The 23,856-nt window shown below is 54.4% G+C and overlaps 1 long non-coding RNA gene across 1 annotated transcript; it reads right to left on the bottom strand.

Annotated features, from left to right (window-relative positions):
- Positions 1 to 629: 629 nt before the first annotated feature.
- On the bottom strand, positions 630 to 22,648 carry LOC140392330 (uncharacterized). Its single transcript, XR_011935290.1, has 2 exons — positions 22,511 to 22,648; positions 630 to 1,219 (listed from the first exon to the last, which is right to left on the bottom strand). It is a non-coding gene; the product is annotated as an uncharacterized lncRNA (long non-coding RNA).
- Between the last annotated feature and the right edge of the window lie 1,208 nt (positions 22,649 to 23,856).

The raw sequence follows: 23,856 nt of genomic DNA on the forward strand, positions 1-23,856 counted from the left end.
ACTAATTTTAGCAAGCCTGTCCTCCCAGCTGATTCACAGATAAAGTATATTTGGATTTTGCAAAGGATTTTAAACTGTGTTGTTTAAGAGTCTCGATGTAATGTACATTGCTACAAGCCTCAGTGATTACTTCAAATGCTTTAACAAAGTTTAATGCCTTAGTTGACGTACGCAAGTCTTCTGTAAGCTAATGTGAACTATATCTCTGACAGGTACTGCAGAATCTTGTGCAGATTCAAAATCTGTAGTCCTGCTTCATCTCTGCTGGGGCATCACATTAATAGTCTGGTTTTTATAAATCCTTGAATTGTTCGGAGGCTTCTACATAGGTACAGGGAACATGAGAGAAGAGTCATGCAACATTTCCGCTTGGCGAGGAAGTGAATCAATTACCCACCCCTGAGAGAGTACAGGCAAAGGACATCTTGAAATGATGTCAGAGGAGATGTGTGCCAGGACACTACACTTCAGGAGCTGCTTCTTTTGTACCTTGAACTTGTTCAAGGTCTCGCTTCCTCCCCCTATCCCCTACCCACTCTGTCCCCTCCCTCCTCTCCCCCCCCCTTCCCTCCTTTTTACAAATAGACAGAACTGTTGACTTTGTGTGGAAAAATAGATTTTATGGACCGTTGTGTTTAAGTGAGAAAATAGGTTTTATTGCAAGAAATTTGTAAAAGTTGAGGTTATGACACAAAATGTCATTGTTCAGCTGATAACTTTAACTGGTTTCAAAGCTCAAAGGAAAAATAAAATTATTTATGTTAATAAATGCTTTTCCATTCAACTTTGCAAACTTCTACAAATGACTTATGAAAGATCAAAGCACATTTAATTAGCAGATAATTATAAATGAATAAAATAAATGAAGCAAACTAGGCAGGGACACAATAACACGGGTAACACGGTGGCACAGTGGTTAGCACTGCTGCCTCACAGCGCCAGGGTCCCAGGTTCGGTTCCCGGCTTGGGTCACTGTCTGTGCGGAGCCTGCACGTTCTCCCCGTGTGTGCGTGGGTTTCCTCCGGGTGCTCCGGTTTCCTCCCACAGTCCCAAAGATATGCAGGTTAGGTGGATTAGCCATGATCAATCGCCTCAAAGGTTAGGTGGGATTATGGGGATAGGGCGGGGACATGGGCCCGGGTAGGATGGTCTTTTGAAGCATCAGTGAAGGCTCGATGGGTCGAATGACTTTCTTCTGCAATGCAGTGATTCAATGATTCTATAAAACAAATGTTAAAAAAACAGTTGTTACAAAGACAGTGACCGCAAAAGCCCTAGGATGCTTTTAAAATATTATGACCATAATTTAAATTAAAAGATAAACACCTTTCAGCATGTCACACGTAGTGTGATATAATACATTGTGCAGATCTAAATAGTTTCACAGATTCAAAACTAATAACAAACCAATGTTCACTTGTAAATAATAATCACCTTTAGACACAGAAATTTTTTTTAAATTACTTTAAAAGAACCAATAACCTCAGCAAGGCCTGACTAAAAGAAATCACAAACAAAAAAATGTTTAAAAGCTTTCTGCAACCTTTAAAACACGTGTTAAACATGTTGCCCGTTGTCTTCAATCTAATTCTGCAGTTTGAAAGCCTGCCAACAATGGGTGCTCCCGTCACTGTTACGTCACAAGGGATGTGGCTACATCGAAACTGCGCCACGCTAGAGCCTGCACAGACCGTCGCGCTGGAAGCCCGAGGTTGCCGCTAGAACAGGAAGGTTCGTCGCGCTTTCTGAAGGCAGGTGGATGCCCAGTTTCCTCTCTCCGTATCGGCGACCACGTGGCTTTCCGTCGACAATCGGACGTTACAGCGCATTATGTGGTTCAGCCACCAAAGCAAATTTCAATCATAAAGCCGTGAAAAAGATGCAAGATTTGAAATTCTTGTTTGTGACCAAACCTTTCATCAAGCACGTTAGTCAGGACAGTTTTCCCAGGATCAGTGATGGATCATGGATTGTTACTGCACTGCATTTCTCCTTGTGTGGATGTCTGGACCCTTGTCCAAGGTCATGACTACAATTAGTCTTTGAAATGAAACATATGGGTGTGGCTGGCAAGTGTACAAAGAGTTCTGAATGCTCTTGTTCACTGACTGCGAACACAGATCCTCAGGAGGTAAGATTACAAAGTAAAACAGCCTTCTCTTTATCAATGATTTGTCCTTGAAAATGTGAGGCCAATCTTCAATCTACAGAGAGGAACTTGATAAGCATCAAGAATAGTGTTGTGCTGTTATCGTACCAGTGCTAGTTACCGGTGGCACCAGTGCTAATTACTGGTGGCACTAATGCTAGTTAATGGTGGCGCCAGTGCTGGTTAGCAGTGCACCAGTGCTAGTTAGCGGTGGCTCAATGCTGGTTAGTGGTAACACTAGTGCTGGTTAGTGGTGGCATCAGTGCTGGTTAGTGGTGGGACCAGTGCTAGTTTGCAGTGGCACAAGTGCAGGTTAGTGGTGACACATGTGCTGGTTAGTGGTGGCACCAGTACTGGTTAGTGTTGACACCAGTGATAGTTAGTGGTGGCACCAGTACTGGTTAGTGTTGACACCAGTGATAGTTAGTGGTGACACCTATGCTGGTTAGTGGTGACACCAGTGATAGTTAGTGGTGGCACCAGTACTGGTTAGTGCTGACACCAGTGATAGTTAGTGGTGACACCTATGCTGGTTAGTGGTGACACCAATGCTGTATCTTTCTCTTGCTGTGTTTGTTTTTAACTATTTTTCTCCTGTTGTGTTCACGTTTCTTAGTGCTCTTAGGGAGGGAGTTCCAGGATGTTGACCCAGCGCCACTGAAGGAACGGCGATACACTTCCAGGTCAGGGTGGTGAGTGACTTGGAGGTAAACTTGCAGGTGGGGATGTTGCCATGTGTCTGCTGTCATTGCCCTTCCAGCTGTTGGAGGTTGTGGGTTTGGAAGATGCTGTCGAAGGAGCATTGATGATTTGCTGCAGTGCATCTTGTAGATGGCACACACGGCTGCCACTGTAGGAGGTGGTGGAAGGGGTGCCAATCAAGGGGGCTGCTTTGTCCTGGATGGTGCCGAGCTCCATGAGTGTTGTTGGAGCTGCACTCGCCCAGGCAAGTGGAGAGTATTCCATCACACTCCTGACTTGTGCCTTGTCGATGGTGGACAGGCTTTGGGGGGGGTCAGGAGGTGAGTTACTCAGCACAGGATTCCCAGCCTCTGACCTGCTCTTGTAGCCTCAGCATTTATGTGGCTGGCTCTGTACAGTCGGTGGTGAGATTCCATTAGTCAATTAGAAATGAATGGTTGACTCTGATGAATCAGACTTTGTCCCACTGGGTCATTCGGCACAGATTGTGGTTACAGTTTTGTCTACTTTAATCTCTGTGTAATCTTTGGTTTCCGATGGGCACTCCTTTTGTAGAAATGTGTTTTGTCAAATACAACTGTTTGCCAAGCATGCTTATGCAAGTTTTACACTCCTGCAACCATTTAAACTATCGCCCCGAAGAGTTCAACGATTGGGGTGCTGATATATTTCAGGAAACCCTTGCCTCCGTGATCTCATTTCTCGTTTATGCAGCTGGGAGCAACTTTAAAATATATTCCACAAATCAAAAGTTCAGCTTGTAAAAATGAATATGATTATATCCTCGATAATGTGTCCAAACTGAGGAAATACTGCAGCCAGCAATTCCCGATTGAATAAGCACATTGGATAGAGGATTCAGTGTGTCAGGGAGAGTATACGACATGAGAATGATGCATTAAAAAAATAATTTACACAATCAGGAAAGGTTTCTGTCATAATATACACCAGTATATCATGGTGCAGACACACACTGATGGACACACAGTGGGACCAATCAACATACACAACACCGCAGCCAATCACCAGTGAGAGCACACGCACTATAAAGACAGGGGCCATCAGAGTTCCCCCTCATTCGAGTAGCAGCTAGCTAGGAGCACAGAGCTCACAGCCTGCAACACAGACATTCACCATGTGCTGAGTGCATCGACTGGTTAGGACAAGGCAAAGGTCTTTAGTTAAAGCTAGTATCGTATTTACCCACAGTCTGAGTATGTTTAAATAGTTAACCTTTTAATAAAATAGTGTTGCACTACTTCAAGTGTTGGTGACCTGTATGTGATCCAGAACACCCAACACATCATGATACCAGGAGTGGTTGCATACTACCACTTCTTCGACCTACCTGCAAGTGAGCTGCCTTCCGCCAGCATTCCGTCATTCTGCAACATGGACAACATCAGCCCGCCGCCGCCGCTCTGCATCGCCGGCAACCTCGGGGCCAACTGGAAGATTTTCAAACAGTGCCTCCAGCTCAACCTCGAAGCCACGGCCAGGGAGGGCACCTCAGACACCAGGAAGATTGCTCTCTCCTCTCCACGGCCGGGGACCATGCCGTCCATATTTTCAACTCTCTCACCATTGCAGATGACGAAGACAAGACAAAGTTCAAGACGGTTCTCCTCAAATTTGACACTCACTGCAGCGTAGAGGTGAATGAAAGTTTCGAGCACTACGTGTTCCAGCAGCGTTTGCAGGGTAAGGACGAACCTTTCCAATCCTTTCTAACGCACCTCCGCATCCTTGCGCAATCTTGCAGCTACGGGCCCACCTCCGACTCCATGATACGCGACCAGATCGTTTTTGGTGTTCAGTCGGACCCCCTACGTCAGCAGCTCCTCAAAGTAAAGCAACTCACCCTAGCGACCGCCATCGAGACCTGTGTCCTACATGAAAATGCCACCAGTCGGTACTCCCATATACAAGCGGCTGAAACGGCGCGGCAAGGTCCCCACGAGGCGGAACTGGTCCACGTGATTGAACACCTCCAGGGCCTCAGCCTGGATGAGGGCGGCCATTTTGCGCCCTTTTTGCGGACTCCCGCGCTTGTATGCACCAAACGAGGGGGCGGCGACATGGAGGAACGCATTGCACAGGCGCGCACCATGCAGGACCGCACCGCGCATGTGCGGTGGCGCAGCGAACATGCTGACGCCACGACGTGCGGCAACTGTGGCTCCGCCCATTTAAAGCGGCAATGCCCCGCAAAATCTCGACAATGCCTACGATGTGGAAGACTTGGCCACTATGCTGCCTGCTGTCGAGCAGCTCAGCCTTCCAACTCATATCGCTTCAGCCAGCCTCGCAGGAATGTTCGGGCAATTCAACCCACGGTCACCGAGTCCGATTCCGACCTCCCCCACAGCAGTGACACCGAGGACCCGAAGGCGCCTTTTCGAGTCGGTGTCGTAACGAAAAACAGGCTGTCCCCGAAGCAAAGACACCAGCCGCTGTCGGTATACAGCATCGATCCAGACGATGAGTGGTGTGCCACCCTGACGGTTAACCAGTCCCAAATATGATTCCGCCTGGACACTGGTGCCTCCGCCAATCTCATGGCATGGTCTGCTTTCCAAAGCCTTCGTGTCAAACCAACCATTCTCCCATCGGCCTGCCAGCTATTGGACTACAATGGCAACATCATTCCTGCTACCGGCTCATGCCACCTCGAAGTGACGCACAAGTCACGAAAAGCCATCCTTCCTTTTGAGATGGTGGGCTCCTCGAAGGACTCTCTGCTTGGCGCACAGGCGTGCAAATTGCTAAACCTCATTCAAAGAGTTCACTCTCTCTCTCCTGATGACACGTCTGCTTCCAGGATGCTGACTTCAGGGCGCAACTCAACGCCATCATCGACCAGCACCGCGACGTCTTCGAAGGCATGGGCACGCTCCCATATACTTACCAGTTCATACCCAAACAGAACGCCACGCCTGTGGTGCATGCACCTCGCAGAGTCCCAGCACCCCTCAAGGACCGCCTCAAGCAGCAGCTGCAGAACCTCCAAGACCAAGGAGTGATCTCCAGATTTACGGAACCAACCGACTGGGTCAGTTCCATGGTGTGCGTAAAGAAGCCTTCCGGCGAGCTCAGAATCTGCATTGATCCAAAGGATCTGAATCGCAACATAATGAGGGAGCATTACCCAATCCCCAAGCGCGAAGAGATCACGTGCGAGATGGCTCGGGCCAGGCTCTTCACCAAACTTGACGCCTCGAAAGGATTCTGGCAAATTCAACTAGACAGATCCAGCAGGAAACTGTGTACCTTTAACACCCCTTTTGGCAGATATTGTTACAACAGGATGCCGTTTGGGATCATATCGGCATCAGAAGTATTCCACGGGATCATGGAACAAATGATGGAAGGCATTGAAGGTGTTCGCGTCTACGTTGACGACATAATCATTTGGTCCACCACCCCGCAGGAGCATATCAGTCGCCTCCAACGCGTGTTCAAACGCGTACGGGAGCAGGGCCTACGCCTCAACAGACCCAAATTCTCCTTCGGCCAGAGGGAACTCAAGTTCCTAGGGGACCACATCTCCCAGTTGGGTGTGCGGCAGGAGGCGGACAAGGTGGCTGCTATCACAGCCATGAAAAAGTCAGAGGACAAGAAGGTGGTCCTCCGATTTCTGGGCATGGTCAACTTCCTAGGGACGTTCATCCCTAACCTCGCTCTCATACCACAGCTCTCAGGAACCTGGTCAGGAAGACGACAGACTTCCAATGGCTTCCTGCCCACAAGAGCGAATGGACAGAACTTAAAACCAAACTTTTAAAAAATATATATTTGTATTCTCCTCCTTTTTCACATTTTCTCCCACATTTACACCCATCAACAATAAACAATAATCAGCAAGATATGTCAGTCCCCATAGTAACAACGATCCCATCCGCCCACCAACCCCCAAACCTCAACCCGTCTGTTTACATAAACAAATGACAAAAAGGAATCAGGGATTACCCATAGTCACCATTAACACACACAGCCCCCCCCCTCCCCTCAACCCTCCCCCCCCCCAACTAATGTTCGATGTTATCCAGTTCTTGAAAGTGCATAATAAATAGTGTCCATGACTTGTAGAACCCCTCCGAGCTTCCCCTCAGTTCGCACTTAATGAAATGAAATGAAAAATGAAAATTGCTTATTGTCACAAGTAGGCTTCAAATGAAGTTACTGTGAAAAGCCCCTAGTCGCCACATTCCGGCGCCTGTTCGGGGAGGCTGGTACGGGAATCGAACCGTGCTGCTGGCCTGCCTTGGTCTGCTTTAAAAGCCAGCGATTTAGCCCAGTGTGCTAAACCAACCCCCTAAACTTAACCTTCTCAAGGGTCAAGTATTCCAACAGGTCCCCCGCCACGCCAGGGCACTGGGTGGAGAGGCTGCTCTCCATCCCAGCAGGATCCGCCTTCGGGCGATCAACGAGGCGAAGGCTATGATATCTCCCGTTTCCAACCCTGGCTGGTCCGACACCCCGAATATGGCCTCCTGGGGACCCGGGTCCAGTTTCACACGCACCACCTCGGAAATTACCTAAACACCTCCTTCCAGTACTCCCCTAGCTTTGGACAGGACCAAAACATATGAACGTGATTCGCGCCCCCCCCCCCCCCCCCCCACGCCCCCCGCAACGCTCACACACATCCTCTACTCCTTCAAAAAATCGGCTCATCCTTGCCCTCGTGAGGTGCGCTCTATATACCACCTTCAGCTGTATCAGCCCCAACCTCGCACATGAGGTGGAGGCATTCACTCTCCGGAGCACCTCACACCAGACCCCCTCCTCTATAACCTCTCCCAGCTCTTCCTCCCACTTTGCTTTGATCCCTTCCAGTGGTGCCTTATCCTCTTCCAAAAGAGCTCCGTACAGCGCTAACACTGCCCCCTTCTCCAGTCCTCTTGTCGTCAACACCTCCTCCAGCAATGTGGAGGCCGGTTCCTCTGGGAAGCTCTGTATTTCATTCCTGGCAAAATCCCGAACCTGCATGTTCCTAAACCCTTCTCCCTGCTCCAGCCCATACTTCGCTTCCAGCTCCCTCAATCCTGCAAACCGACCCCGAAGAAACAAATCTTTTCGTGTCTTAATCCCCTTCTCTTCCCATTTCCGAAAACTTCCACCCCACCTCCCTGGCTCAAATCTGTGGTTCCCCCGAATCGGCATTTCCCTTGACCCTACCCCCAACCCGAAGTGTTGGCGAAACTGCCTCCAGATTTTCAATGAAGCTATTATTACCGGACTCCCTGACTATTTCCCCGGAGCTATCGGGAGCGGCGCTGTTGCTAGCGCCTTCAGCCCCGACCCCCTGCACAAACTCTCCTCCATTCTAACCCACTGAGAATCAACCCCTCTGACCCAGCTCCGCACCTTCTCCACATTCGCTGCCCAGTAGTAATACATCAGGGGCGAAATTCTCCGTTATCGGCGCAAATCCGCCGATCGGCGCAAAAAACGGCGCAAATCCGACTTGCATCACGTCGGAAAAATGGGTCGAAAGTCTCCGGCCCGGAATGGGCTAGCAGCAACGTAACGGGATCCGCGCTTGGGCACGTGGTTCACGCCGTGCAGCGTCATACGCGCCGCACGGCGTGACGGCTCATAAGGCCGCGCTGCTCCCCCCCACCCGACCGGAACACCCGACCGGAACACCCGACTGGATGGCTGGCCGCCGCTCAGCCCCGAGGTTCGAGTCACGGGATGTGGAGGCGCTCCTGGACGCGGTGGAGCAGAGGAGGGACGCCCTGTGTCCCGGGCACGGCCGCAGAGTTGCCCCACGCCACAGCTGGCGTCTGTGGAGGGAGGTGGCAGAGGCCGTCACCGCTGCGGCCCTGACACCACGGACAGGCACCCAGTGCCACAAGAAGGTGAACGACCTCGTCAGAGCAGCCAGGGTGAGCCTCCCCCATATCCCCCTCCCCCATATCCCCCCTCCGCCATATCCCCCCTCCCCCATATCCCCCCTCCCCCATATCCCCCCCTCCCCCATATCCCCCCTCCCAATATCCCCCCTCCCCCATATCCCCCTGCCCCATATCCCCCCTCCCCATATCCCCCCCTCCCCCATATCCCCACCCTCATATCCCCCCTCCCCATATCCTCCTCCCCCATATCCACCTCCCCATATCCCCCCTCCCCATATCCCCCTCCCCCATATCCCCATATCCCCCCTCCCTCATACCCCCCTCCCCCATATCCCCCCTCCCTCATACCCCCCTCCCCCATATCCCCCCTCCCCATATCCCCCCTCCCCCATATCCCCCCTCCCCCATATCCCCCCTCCCCAATATCCCCCTCCCCATATCCCCCTCCCCATATCCCCCCTCCCTCATATCCCCCCTCCCCCATATCCCCCCTCCCCCATATCACACCTCCCCCATATCCCCCATATCCCCCCTCCCCCATATCCCCCCTCCCCCATATCCCCCCCTCCCCATATCCCCCTCCCCCATATCCCCCTCCCCCATATCCCCCCTCCCCCATATCCCCCCCTCCCCATATCCCCGCCTCCCCATATCGCCCCTCCCCAAATCCCCCCTCCCCCATATCCCCCTCCCCATATCCCCCTCCCCATATCCCCCCTCCCCATATCCCCCCTCCCCCATATCTCCCCTCCCCCATAGCACCCCTCCCCATATCCCCCTCCCCATATCCCCTATATTCCCCCCTCCCCCATATCCCCCCTCCCCCATATCCCCCCTCCCCCATACCCGCCCTCCCCCATATCCCCCCTCCCCCATATCCCCCCCTCCCCCATATCCCCCATATCCCCAAGTGAATCCAGCCCTAACCTTAACCTCTGCAATGCACGCGCAACCGATGGCGTGCATTCATATACCTGCCTAACAGTGTTGCCTTTTACCCCTGCCACCACCCCCACCCACCCCAACCCCACAGGAGAAGCGCGCACACAACAATAGGGAGCATGTGAGGACTGGAGGAGGCCCCGCTGATGAGAGGCCACTGACCGAACACCAGGAAAGGGCCCTGGAACTGGCTGGCGGACCTGAGGACCGGGAGGTTGCTGATGCAGAGGTCGGGGGCGTACTAGCAAGTGAGCCACCGACAGCCCGTCCCCATATCCCCCCTCCCCTATATCCCCCTCCCCCATATCACCTGATCACTGCCTGATGTCTAACCATGCATGCTTCATTGTGTATCGCAGGACCAAACGTCCAGGCACCCATCCCCGCAGATGCAGACCACCCGCAGGATGCCCCTCGGAGACCACGGGAGACGGAGAGACCCGCACCCTCCAGCATGCGACGCCCGCAGGATGCCCCTCGGAGGCCACGGGAGACGGAGAGACCCGCACCCTCCAGCATGCGACGCCCGCAGGATGCCCCTCGGAGGCCACGGGAGACGGAGAGACCCGCACCCTCCAGCATGCGACGCCCGCAGGATGCCCCTCGGAGGCCACGGGAGACGGAGAGACCCGCACCCTCCAGCATGCGACGCCCGCAGGATGCCCCTCGGAGGCCACGGGAGACGGAGAGACCCGCACCCTCCAGCATGCGACGCCCGCAGGATGCCTCTCGCACACCACAGGAGACGGAGAGACCCGAACCCTCCAGCATGCGACGCCCGCAGGATGCCCCCTCGGAGACCACAGGAGACGGAGAGACCTGGAGCAACAGGGAGACGACACCCCCGTCACGTGCGGGAGCGACCACCCAGCGACGAGGGGGACAGCCATAGGCCCCCATCACATCCGAGCCAGGACACCACTACCCAGGACACCACTACCCAGGACACCACTACCCAGGACACCACTACCCAGGACACCACTACCCGGGACAGCACTGCCCAGGACACTCCTACCCGGGACAGCACTACCCAGGAAGACGAAATACCGGACAGTGACTCAGAGTGGATGGGTGGAGACGAACCCCCACCCCAAAGTGCCATGGACTCAGAGTGGGACGAAGAGCACGACACAACGCCACTGCTGTCACCAACACCCTCCACCATCGCAGAAACACTCACCTCGGTTGGGCACTTTAGTGATGAGGAGTCTGGTACACTCACTGGTGCGCACAACACAGCCGTCCCGGTACAGCAGGTGGAGGTAGGAGCAGCAGAGGGGCCGGGCGGTTGGAGAGCAGCCCAGCCCAAGCGAACATCTGCCGCCCAGATGGATCCCGGGTACCTGGAGTTTCCACACCCACCCATAGGTCCGATGCAACCACCGACCCGGAGACGAGCGAAGAGGGTGACGGCCGGCTTGCGGCGGCTGCAGTCGCAGGTGGAGGAGTCCACCCGCGTCCAGGAGCTGGAAGTGGTGCCGGTCATGCGTGCCACCCAGGCCGACACCGCACGGGTGGCGTCCACGGTGGAGGCAATGGGTGCGACGGTGTCAGACATGGGGAACGGTTTGCGAGGCCTGGGGTTTTCCGTGCAGGCGGCGTCTGTGGCCCAGGACATGGCTGCCCTCTCACAGGAGGCCATGAGCCAGTGCCAGCGCCAGATGGCAGAGGCGCTCAACACCATAGCCCAGTCTCTGCAGGCCATCGCTGAGGGCATCGGCGCCAGTGGCCATCTGCGAGCCGGCGTCGCACTGTCACAGACAGGGTTTGACAACCCCCTGGGCTCCATGGCTGCAAACCTGCAGACCCCTGTCGATACCAGCACGGGCCTCCTGGACTGGCAGCGCCAGATGTCGGGGGGGCGTCGGATGGCCAGTCCGTTCGCATCCCCCACCCATGTAGAGGCCTGGGGGCCATCGGGCACCCCGAGGGAGGAGGAGGTGGTGTGGTCCGTCCCGGCTCCCCCTGTAGGGGAGGTCCGGGAACACCGCGACACCTCGGACTCCCCCCTTCCGTCCCAGGTGCATCGGGTGGGCAACGGGCAGGACAGGCTGGCAGCTCGCCATCCCAGTCGCCCGGGCCGCAGCCTGGCCCATCTAGGCCAGGACGCCCCAGGAAACGGCCGCCAAAGGGATCCAGTGTCAGAGGGCAGGAATCACAGGAGTCCACCTCCAGTTCTGCTGTACCGTCTGGGGAACCACGTAGACGTAGTCAAAGGGCCCGTAAGGCCAAACAATTAGACACTGAGTAAGTTGGCACGGGTGCAGGGCACAGATGAGTTTTAGGGGCTAGGGCACGTGCATGAACTCGTTTGGTTATTAAAGTCAATGTTACACCTACAGAAGCTGCCTTTGTGCTCTGTCCAAAGCATGCGGGGGTGTCATGTACGTTGAGCGCAAGTGGGTGTGTGAGGGGTGGTCTTACCTCAGCCCCAGGTGAGTCTGCCCCCTTCCCCCTGGGCCGCCATCAACATCCCCCCGGGCAGAGGACGGGACCGTGCGCTGCAGTGTCACAGCCGCATGCAGGGATGGTCCGGGTGGATGGTGGTACTGTGGCCATGGGTCAGACATAGTCCAACGATGTAGAGCCAGGAGCTCACCGCAGGGCGGGTTGTCATCATCCTCCATGGCCTGCAATAGACACGCGTCCACCCGCAACTGTGTGAGCCCGGCCCGTTGTGCCGCAGGTGGATCGGCAATGGGGGGGGGGTGGTGTGCATGCGGGTGGGGTGGGTGGGGTTGGGGAGGGGGGTGAGGGTGCTGGGTGGGTGGATGGGTGGGGGGTGTGGGTGGTCGGCTGTTGCCATGGTGTGCGGTCTGTGGCCATACTACCCGATTCCCACGCCCATCTAGTCAGTGAAGCGGGCGGCTATCAGTCTGTCCCGTGCCCGCTGGGCCAGCCGGTAACGGTGGACAGCCATCCGCCTGTGTCTACCCCGTCTGCCCTGACCATTACCCCCATCCCCCTCACCTGGGGAGGACTGCGCCTCTTCCTGCTGCTCCTCCACTCCGCCCTCCTCTGCCTGCGGCACATCGCCCCTCTGCTGGGCTATGTTGTGCAGGACGCAGCACACCACAATGATGCGGCCGACCCTATCTGACCGATACTGGAGGGCGCCCCCAGAGAGGTCCAGGCACCTGAAACCCACCTTCAGCACGCCAAAGCACCTCTCGATCACTCCCCTTGTCGCTACATGGGCATCATTGTAGCGGTTCTCCGCCTCATTGCGTGGCCTCCGTATAGGCGTCATCAGCCACGATCGCAATGGGTAGCCCCTGTCGCCTAGCAACCAGCCCCTCAGCCGGGGATGGCGTTCCTCGTACATGCTGGGGATGGATGACCGCGACAACACATATGAGTCGTGTACACTGCCTGGGTAACGGGCGCAGACTTGCAGGATCATCATGCGGTGGTCGCAGACCACCTGTATGTTCATCGAATAGGTCCCCTTCCTATTGGTGAACACGGCCCTGTTATCTGCAGGTGGCCGCACGGCGACGTGCATCCCATCGATCGCGTCCTGGACCATGGGGAACCCGGCCACGGCAGAGAAGCCCACGGCCCGGGCATCTTGGCTGGCCCGGTCCACAGGGAAGTGGATGTAGCGGTGCGCCATGGCACATAGGGCATCTGTCACTGCCCGGATGCACCGATGCACCGATGTCTGCGATATGCCGGACAGGTCCCCCACTCGGTGCCTGGAACGACCCCGTTGCATAAAAGTTCAGGGCCACCGTAACCTTGACGGACACGGGGAGAGGGGTGTCCCCCGCCAGTGCCACGCGGTGACAGGTGTGCCAGCAGGTGGCAGATATGTGCCATGGTTTCCCGCCTCATCCGGAGTCTCCTCCTGCATTCCCGGTCCGTGAGGTCCTGGTATGACTGCCCAGGCCGGTACACACAGGGCGCCCTCGGGTGCCTCCGTTGCTGTGGGGCCGCGACGTTCTCCTCCCCCCTCCTCGTCCTGTCGGTCAGGTGTCCCTCCAGCCTGGGGCCGCCTCTCTGGCACGCTCCTCCTCCTCCTCCTCATCCAGGGCAACATGGACATTAGCCGGCTGCCGCCACGGCGGCCAACATCGCTGGATGGTCTGAAAACATGACGGCCTGGTTGGGGGGAGGGGGGGGGGGGGGGGGGAACGACATGTCATCATTGCCCATATCCCCTCCTTCCCCCCAGCCAGGTGGCATGGACCGCATGGGTCCAACTGTTGGAGGCTGGCACCTGGCCAGGTGGACCAACTCACTTGCCCTCGCACCCCCCCTCCCCCGGCACGGACCCCCCCCCATCCCCCTCCCCGGCACGGAGCCCCCCCAACCTCCTCCCCCGGCACGGACCCCAACCTCCTCCCCGGCACGGACCCCAACCTCCCTCCCCGGCACGGACCCCCATCCCCCTCTCCCCGGCACGGACCCCCCCATCCCCCTCCCCGGCATGGACCCCAACCTCCTCCCCGGCACGGACCCCCCCATCCCCCTCCACGGCACGGACCCCAACCTCCTCCCCGGCACGGACCCCCCCATCCTCCTCCCCGGCACGGACCCCCCTCCCGGCACTCCCCGGAGCCCAGCCCACTCTAACCACCCCCCCCCCCCCCGCCGCACACACACACACACAACCCGAGACACACCTCTCCTCACACATTCAGACTGCGGCCACGCCATCGCCTGCCCAGAGCCAACCCCCCAGGGCCGTCACTCACCTCCACGCTGGTCGGCGTGAACCTGGAGCACCGGGTCATGCCGATGAAAAGGAGAGTTTAATTCACGGTCGACGTGAACGGTCATCACGTCGACGGGACTTCGGCCCATCCGGAAGGGAGAATATCGGCAGGCCGAAAATTGGCTGCCTTGCGCAGACCCGTGACATTCTCCGACGTCTGCGGCGCCATTAACGCCCCGCCGACTTTTCTCCCTTCGGAGACTTCGGCAACCGGCGGGGGCGGGATTCACGGCGGCACAACGGCCATTCTCACGACCCTCTGGGGGGTCGGAGAATGACGCCCCAGGTTCGGGATACCCAAACCCCCCTGCCTGCCGTCCCCTCTAGCAGCACCTTTCTCACTCTGGCCACCTTCCCTCCCCATATGAATGAGGTAATCCTTCCCCCAATCTCCCTGAAAAAAGCTGTTGGCAGGAAAATCGGTAGGCATTGAAAAATAAACAAAATCGCGACAACACATTCATTTTAACCGCCTGTACCCGACCCGCCAGTGACAGAGGAAGGCCGTCCCACCTTGCCAGATCGGCTTTCACTCTTCCCCACCAAACTAGTGATGTTGTAACCTGCGAGCCTCCCCCACTCCCAGCAACCTGCACCCCCAGATACCTAAAATGAGTCCCTGCCCTACGGAATGGCAGCCCCCCCACCCCTGCCCCCACCCGAGACACCACAAAAATACTCTTGTCCAGGTTCAGCTTGTACCCCGAGAAAGACCCAAATACCCGCAGTAGCTCCAATATTCCTCCTATCGACGCACTCGGTTCCAACATATACAGCAGCAAGTCGTCGGCATATAAGGGACACCCTATGCTCTATCCCACCCCCCCCACCCCCCCCCCACCCCGCACTATTCATTTCTTAATGCAATGACCAACGGCTCAATCGCGAGTGCAAACAGCAGGGGGGGACATAGGACATCCCTGTCTCGTCCCACGGTGGAGAGAAAAGTATCTCGAGCTGATGTTGTTTGTGCGGACCACTGGCCCTCGGCTCCTTATATAGTAGCTTTACCCAGTCCACAAATCTGGGTCCAATCCCAAACTGCTCTAGGACTGCCATCAGGTATTCTACCCATTCTACCCCAATCAAACGCCTTCTCAGCGTCCAATGCCACAACCACCTCTGTTTCCTTCCCCTCTGCCGGTGCCATAACGACGTTCAAAACCCTCCTAACGTTTGAAAAGAGCTGCCTCCCCTCTCTCGAACCCCGTCTGATCCTCCCCTATCACCTTCGGGAGGCACTCCTCCAGCCTACCCGCCAGTGCCTTCGCCAACACTTTTAAGTCCACATTCAGAAGTGATATGGGCCGATACGACCCACACTCCGTCGGGACCTTATCTTTTTTGAGCAACAGTGAAATCGATGCCTGCCCCAAGGTTTGCGGCAACACCCCCTTCCCTATCGCCTCCTCAAACATCCCCACCATCAGGGGTGCCAACCTATCTTTGAATTTTTTATAATATTCCCCCCGGAAACCCATCCGGCCCTGCCACCTTCCCCGACTGCAACCTCCTTATCGCATCCTTTATCTCCTGCTCTACTATCGCTCCTTCTAATGTAGCCCTGTCCCCCTCCCCTAGCCTCGGGTACTCCAACACATCTAGAAATTCCTGCATCTCACGGTCTCCCCCGGGTGGCTCTGACTTGTACAACCTCTCATAAAACTCCTCAAAAACCTTGTTAATCAGCACTGGGGCCACCACCAACTTCCCTGCCCGATCCCTCACCTGAAGAATTTTGCTTGCCGCTGCCTTCCCTCCGGAGCTGACCTGCTAACCTTATCTCCATGTTCATAAACTGCACCCCTTGCTCATCTCAGTTGGCGTACCGCCTTCCTGGTGGACAGTCGGTTGAAGCTCGCCTGTAGTTCCTTCCTCTTTTCCAGCTTCGCCGGGTCCTCATCCTCTGCATACCTCCTATCTACCTCCAACATCTCATCTCTGCCGCTCCAACCTCTCCTCTTTGTTCACCGTGGCCTAAACTAAATTATCTCCCCCTCACCACCGCCTTTAGAGCCTCCCAGACGACTGCCTTCGACACCTCACCTGTACAATTGAAACCTACATATTCCTTAATTACCTTTTTCAGTTTATCTCACAGAAACACTTGGTTCCCCAAAAAGCCCCACATCCAGTTTCCATCCCGGTCTCTGCGCTACCCCCTTCTCCAGCACCATATCCACCCAATGTGGAGCGTGATCTGACACTGCAATTGCAGAGTATTCCGATCCCTTGACTCCAGCCAGCAAAGCCTTCCCCACCACAAAAAAGTCGATCCGCGAGTATACCTTATGGACCGCTGAGAAAAATGAATACTCCCGTTCCCTTGGGTGCAGGAACCTCCAAGGGTCCACCCCCTCCCATTTCCACCATTACGCCCAGCCAGCGCCTTCGCCCCCCCTGATGGGACCAGCGAGCGCGGCCGTGATCTGTCCAACCTTGGCTCCTGCACCAAGTTCCAGTCCCCCCGCACAATCAGCTCACGCGTGTCCAAGTCGGGAATTAGCCTCAAACACCTTCCTCGCGAATCCCACATCGTCCCAATTGGGGACCGTATACACTTAACAGCGCCACTAATCCCTCCTCCAGCGCCCCTGTCACAATCACATATCTACCCCCCTGATCTGCCACCACCTTCTCCATCTGGAAGCGTAACCTTTTGCTCACCAGCACCGCTACCCCTCGAGCCCTTCCATCAAATCCGGAGTGAAACACTTGGCTAACCCAACCCTTTTTAAGTCTCACCTGGTCCGTCACCCTCAAGTGAGTCTCCTGCAGCATTGCTACATCGGCTTTCAAACCTTTTAAGATGTGCAAGCACCCTTGACCTCTTGACCGGACCTCCTAGCCCTTTCACGTTCCACGTGATTATCCTTACTGGGGGTCTCTCACCCCCCCCCCCCCCCACCTTTCTTATCCACCATCACCAATACCACCGAGGCCCTGCCCCATATGCCTGACCCGCCCCTGTCCATTGGTAACATCGAACCCCCCTCCCAAGAACCCCCCCTACAAAAACATCCCCCAACATCCATCCCTTCCCCCGTCTCGCTCGCCTCGTAGGCCCATTGAAGCCTGCTATCCAGGCTCCAACGTCCGCAGTCCTCCTCTCACCTCACCCCCGTTCACTAACTGACTTTAGTTAGCTAGCGCGGGGTGGCTCCCCCCGCCAATACCTCTCGCCCCCCTTCCGCCCAGTCCCAGAGAAAGAAACACCAAAACAAACCCAACAATCCAACCCCTACAATTCACTAACATAACATTTAACCGTCGCAACACAGAATGCCATTAACTTGAACTCTGTAACAATGCAAAGAGAAGTAAATTGCAATACAAATCAGTAAAAAGAAAGTTGTAACATTTATACATTTTCCAGCCGCTCAAACACAGTCCACAGTCTCTCTTCCAGTTCCGCTCTTCACGTCTGTCCCAAGCCTTCTGCCCTCACGAATGCTCAGCCGCCTCCGCTGTCTCAAAATAAAAGTCTTTGGCGTTATATGTTACTCTCAACTTCGCCGGGTACACCACACCAAATCGCACCCCCTTCTTGGTACAAAGCCGCCTTCACACTCGCCCAAACGCCGTTCAATCTTTTGCCAACTCCACCGTCCAGTCCTGTTCGATCCGAACCGCAGTACCATCCCACAGCACCTCACACTCCTGCTTCGCCCAGCTTAATACTTTCTCCTTCATGCAAAACTTATGGAAGCAAATAATTACTGCCCTTGGCGGCTCGTTCACTTTGGGCTTCGGCCTTAATGACCGATGAGCTGGGTCTAGCTCGTACAGGGTGGGGCTCTCACCCGCCCCCATCAGCTCCGCCAACTTCTTAGCGAAGTATTTGCGTTGGCCTTGGGCCCTCTGTCCCTTCGAGCAAGCCCACAATTCTCAAATTGTGCTGCCTTGAGCGGTTTTCCAAGTCTTCCAGCTTTGCTCGGAGTTCCTCTGTTAACCTCCACCACCCTCCGCAGCTTGTCCCCCATCGAGGTGACCTGGTCGCTGTGTCGTGACACGGCCTCCTCCACTTCCTTCATCTTCTCGCCCTGCTCTCGTCCTCGGCCAATGCCTTTGCCACCTCCACCCCCATCGGGCAGATTGCCTCCTCCAACAATGACCTCAACACGACCGCCATCTCTTTCCTCAAGGCTTCCATGTGCCTCGCAAACTGTTTTTCCAGCTCCACCGCCATCACCTCGGTCATCATCTCCACCGTAAGTAGTGCGGCCCCACCTTGCAGCTTGGCTTCCGCCATCCTGTCAACACTTTTGCTCGTCTTCTCCTTCGGCGGCGAACCCGCGTTTCCTCCTTTCTTCGACACACTGCTCTTCGCATCCTTTAGCGGCTATTGTTTTTTATCTTCTTTCTTTTCTCCTCCTCTCCCCCCCTTCAACCCTCCTGTCCTTCATAAATGTGATTTATTCTTTTTGGAAAAAAAAAGGGGAGAGAAAAAAAAAACACTTTTGCCAAACTTCCTTCAACCTTCTTCCTTTCTCCTCTGCATTCGCCCAAGCGCTCCCCTGGGACCAGGCTTCAGCCTTCTTTCTTCCTCCTAGGTGGGAGCCATCCGACGTGGAGCACCCTCCCTACATAGTGCCCTGGCCTCGGGCCTGCCGCCTCGGCCTCCTCGTAGCTCCGCCCACCGCTGCTCTGACCTCGACGCCGCGCCGGGCCCAGCGCCTCAGCCCCCGCCCACCCGCCATCCGCATGGGGTTCTTCGCCGGTTTTTAAACTGGCCCCGGCTGGCTGCTCGCAGACGGCCCCAAAGGCCGACGATAGTCGGGGGGGCGCGTGAAGACTCGGGGATTTCCCCGAAATCGCCGTGAATCGCGGCCACCGGCAGGAGCTCTTGTTGCTGCGGCCGCCCCTGCTCGCCCATGTGCCACTGAAAGTCACTTAAACCAAACTTACCACGGCCCAGGTAGTGTGCCTTTTTTATCCAGCGAAAGAGACAAAAATTTTGGACCGATGCCAGCCAACCTGGCATTGGGGCAGTGCTCCTGCAATGCGATGAGGCCTCATCATGGGCCCCCGTTGTATATGCGTCACGCGCCATGTGTCGTCAAATTTCATGATTAGTGTACGGCCTTCCCCAATTCACCGTTGAGACCGACCATTCGCCCGCGGGTCAATATAATACAAAAAGACTTGAACGACATGGCGCCTCGCCTCCAGCGCATTCTGCTCAAACTCTGGCGATACGACTTCCAGCTCGTATACACCCCGGGCAAGGACCTGATCATAGCCGACGCTCTGTCCAGGGCAGTCAACACCCCCGTGTGACCCAGCGGGATTCGTCTGCCAGGTTGACGCCCATGTGGCCTTCGTGGCCTCCAATCTACCGGCCACGGATGAATGCCTCATCCAAATTCGCAGCGAGACTGCGGCTGACCCCCTGCTACAGCGTGCCATGCGCCACCCTAACAGACGGGTGGCTCAAGGGCCAATGCCCGCAGTTCTACAACATCAGAGGCGATCTGGCGGTAGTCGATGGTGTCCTCCTGAAGCTGGACCGCATTGTTATCCCGCACAGCATGCGCCAACTCGTCTTGGAACAGCTACACGAGGAGGCCATCTTGGCGTGGAGAAGTGCCGCCGACGGGCCCGAGAGGCAGTGTACTGGCCCGGCATCAATGACGACATCGCCAACACAGTGCTCAACTGCCCCACCTGTCAGCGGTTCCAGCCGGCCCAACCACGTGAGACCCTTCAACCCCATGAGTTGGTCACGTCCCCTTGGTCCAAGGTCGGCATCGACCTGTTCCACGTGCTGGGCAGGGACTATGTTCTGATTGTAGACTATTTTTCAAACTACCCGGAGGTGGTACGTTTTCACGACATCACATCGTCTGCGGTCATCCGTGCCTGTAAGGACACCTTTGCTCGACACGGCATCCCACTCACTGTGATGTCGGACAATGGCCCCTGCTTCGCAAGCCAGGAATGGTCCAACTTTGCCAGGAGGTACAACTTTGTGCATGTGACATCCAGCCCCCTGTACCCCCAATCCAACGGCAAAGCGGAGAAGGGCGTCCACATAGTCAAACGGCTCCTCTGCAAGGCTGCCGATGCGGGATCCAACTTCTACCTTGCCCTGCTGGCCTATCGCTCGGCCCCCACTGTCCACTGCCCTGTCGCCAGCCCAGCTGCTCATGGGTCACACCCTGAGGATGATGGTGCCGTCCATTCATGTCCCAGACCTCGGCCTCGTTCCGGTCCTTCGCCGGATTAAACTGTCTCGTACACAGCACAAGGCGGCTCATGACGCCCGTGCAGCTGATCTCCCTGCTCTGGCTCCAGATGACAACGTCCGTATCCATCTTCCGGATGGTGGCTGGTCTGCAACTGCTGTGGTTCTTGGCAGGTGGCTCCCCGCTCGTTCCTGGTTCGTCTCCCGGATGGTTCCATTCTGCGCCGTAATCGGCGTGCCCTTCGTCTCATTCCGCGCTCGCTACATGATCCTCCGCCAGTGCCACGCCCTCCTGTTGTCCCTGACCTGGACTATGCAGAGATTCTGGTCACTCTGCATCCTCCTCACTCTGACGCAGTCCAGCCCGCTCCTCAGCTGGTGACTCCTGACCCACCCTTGAGGCGGTCAACCAGAATTCGTCGCCCACCTCAGAGACTTAATTTGTGAACTTTGCACCAATCGACTCTCTGGTCTGTTCTGTTCTTCTGTTTAATCGTTCAAGTGGTTTGTATATAGCGTTCATCTCGTTATTTGTGTGACACACTGTTTTTGTCTGCACCAGGCACCTTCCCATGTAAATAGCTTAGTTTTATGTACATAGTCCTGTAAATATTTCGCACACACGTAGTCAGGAACATTCACCACACACTATTTATTGTCACGCAGGCACATTTTTTTATATAAAAGGGGGGATGTCATATCACCAGTATATCATGGTGCAGACACACACTGATGGACACACAGTGGGACCAATCAACACACACAACACCGCAACCAATCACCAGTGAGAGCACACACACTATAAAGACAGGGGACATCAGAGTTCCCTCTCATTTGAGTAGCAGCTAGCTCGGAGTACAGAGCTCACAGCCTGTAACACAGACATTCACCATGTGCTGAGTGCATCAACTGGTTAGGACAAGGCAAAGGTCTTTAATTAAAGCTGGTATCATATTTACCCACAGTTCAAGTATGTTTAAATAGTTAACCTTTTTGTTATAACCTGCCTACTTACCATTGGCTGGGGACTAATGACTATCCCACAATCCTGTGGGAGTATGAGCTTCCCCAATGAGGGGGGCGGAGAAACCACTAGTAAACTCCTAGTATAAATAAAGCTGGCCAGTTCAGGAACCAGCAGGAAGGAGTATGTAGCAAGGGAAGTTACTGCTACTGTTATGTATATATGTTATAGTAAATAAATGTTATTACTTTGTATCCTTAAAACTCGTGCTGGATTCTTCGTGGCCCTTACAAAACTTTTAATAAAATAGTGTTGCACTACTTCAAGTGTTGGTGACCTGTATGTGATCCAGAACACCCAACACATCAGTTTCCTCTTTCTCAATTGTCCCAATCACTAGACGGACATCCTTATAGTCTTCACTGTAACTGTCTGATTTGGTAACTCCTTTTATGATACAATTACCTTCGAGTATGTGATTCATTCCTCTGAACTTCCTCAATTTCAAAACTTTGTTGAAGGATGTTTGAACTTAGCACAGTAGTCAATAATTTGCCTGGAACTGTTTTGTTCAATCTGTTTATGAGTCTGAAAACATTAATTAGGTCACCTTGAAGCTTTCTACACTTTACATTCCTTAATCTTTCCTTGTGATCTAAATTCATCATCATTTCATTATTTGCTTCGTACTCTCTCAGCTGAGGATAAAACTGTGCTCAGTCAGACAATGCAGCACCATCACCAGCTCACAACCTGTTCTTGGGCTTGTTCAATTAACTTTTCTACAGTTGCTAAGCACTGTGCAGCCAGAGTTATAGCTGATCTGTTCTGGACTCTTTCCAGGTCCACACCTTGGAGCTACATTCCATTTCATATGTGCTTTCTTATAGATTCTTTGTTCTTGTGTTAATTATTTTTCACATATCTCTGTTAAACATCAATTGGCAGAACGATAAATCCATTAGTCTGCATTGTTTCTTACCATTCACACAGCCTTGCATTTTACATTAGCCTCGCACATGGAGAATTTGTTTACAATAACTTTAACTGTTAATATAATTATTGCTATTAATTAGAAACAGAAAAGTTTGCAAATCGCATTTCCCTCACTGTGCCAATGTTGTTTTCCGAGTAACTTTCCTGTCCCCTGCATTTTGACAAACTTTGCCTGCAATTCAAAGCAGATTCAGGCAGTTTTGAAATGACTGGAGTTTGGATTTGGATTTTGTTTGTGGTCACGTGTACCAAGGTACAGTGAAAAGTTGAATTGCAAAGTGTTTCACTTTACCCGAGTTTAGGTGGAGCACCCGAAGACATGCAGGATGAATTTAAACAATTTTTTGCAATTTATTTGTGGAGTTGGGGAGGTGGTTTGACCTGGTGCTAATAAAATTGAATCTGGTCAAGGGTTATGTCAGCTTCTGAAAAACCAGATGGGATATGAGTGCCTGTTCATTATCATTCCATAGCGTGCAGCCTTCTGTCTGTAGATAATTGGCACCTCTGACTTCAGAGATCTTTGAACTGGTTAAGTACTGCAGAAGGCGACAGAAGGCTTCATTCTGTTAATAGATTCAAACGCATTAATACATTGTTTGCTTCATTGATGTGCTGTGAAAGTCCACAAGGAGGTATTTTATTTAAAAGTCATGGTGCTTATTTAAAAAATGCATTCCAAACATGCTATTTGAGTGCCTTATAAAATGATGGCAATGTTTTTATTTCCTTCTGTGTTGGGCTGTTAATTATTGCTATGCCTTCAGCTTTTCTGCATCGAATCAGAGAATCTCTACAGTGCCGAAGGAGGCCATTCAGCCCAATGACTCTGCACGGATCCTCCGAAAGAGCACCCCATCAAGGACTACTCCCCTGTCCCATCCCCGCAATTCCACCCAACGTTTTGGAACACTAAGGGCAATTGATCACGGCCGTTCCACCTAACCTGCACATCACTGGATTGTGAGAGGAAACCGGAGCACCCGGAGGAAACCCACGCACACACGGGGAGGACGTGCAGACTCCGCACAGACAGTGACCCAAGCCAAATCGAACCTGGGACCCTGGAGCTGTGAAGCAATTGTGCTATCCACAATGCCACCGTGCTGCCCTTTACACGGTCCCATCGGATCCCTGGGGTGGCAGAGGTGGTGATGGTGAGGGTGGGGGTGGAACACCAGAACAGTGAGCGCTGGCTCAGCTGTGGTCCCTGAGCCAAGCCAACCCCCAACATCTGCCCAATACCACCCTTGCCTCATGTGCCCCCTCTGCAGCCAGCCCAGACAAACCCACCCCTCACATCCACCTGACAGAACACTGAGGCAGGTTGTA

This window comes from Scyliorhinus torazame, chromosome 16 (genome assembly GCF_047496885.1).
Source record: "Scyliorhinus torazame isolate Kashiwa2021f chromosome 16, sScyTor2.1, whole genome shotgun sequence".
NCBI lineage: Eukaryota > Metazoa > Chordata > Chondrichthyes > Carcharhiniformes > Scyliorhinidae > Scyliorhinus > Scyliorhinus torazame.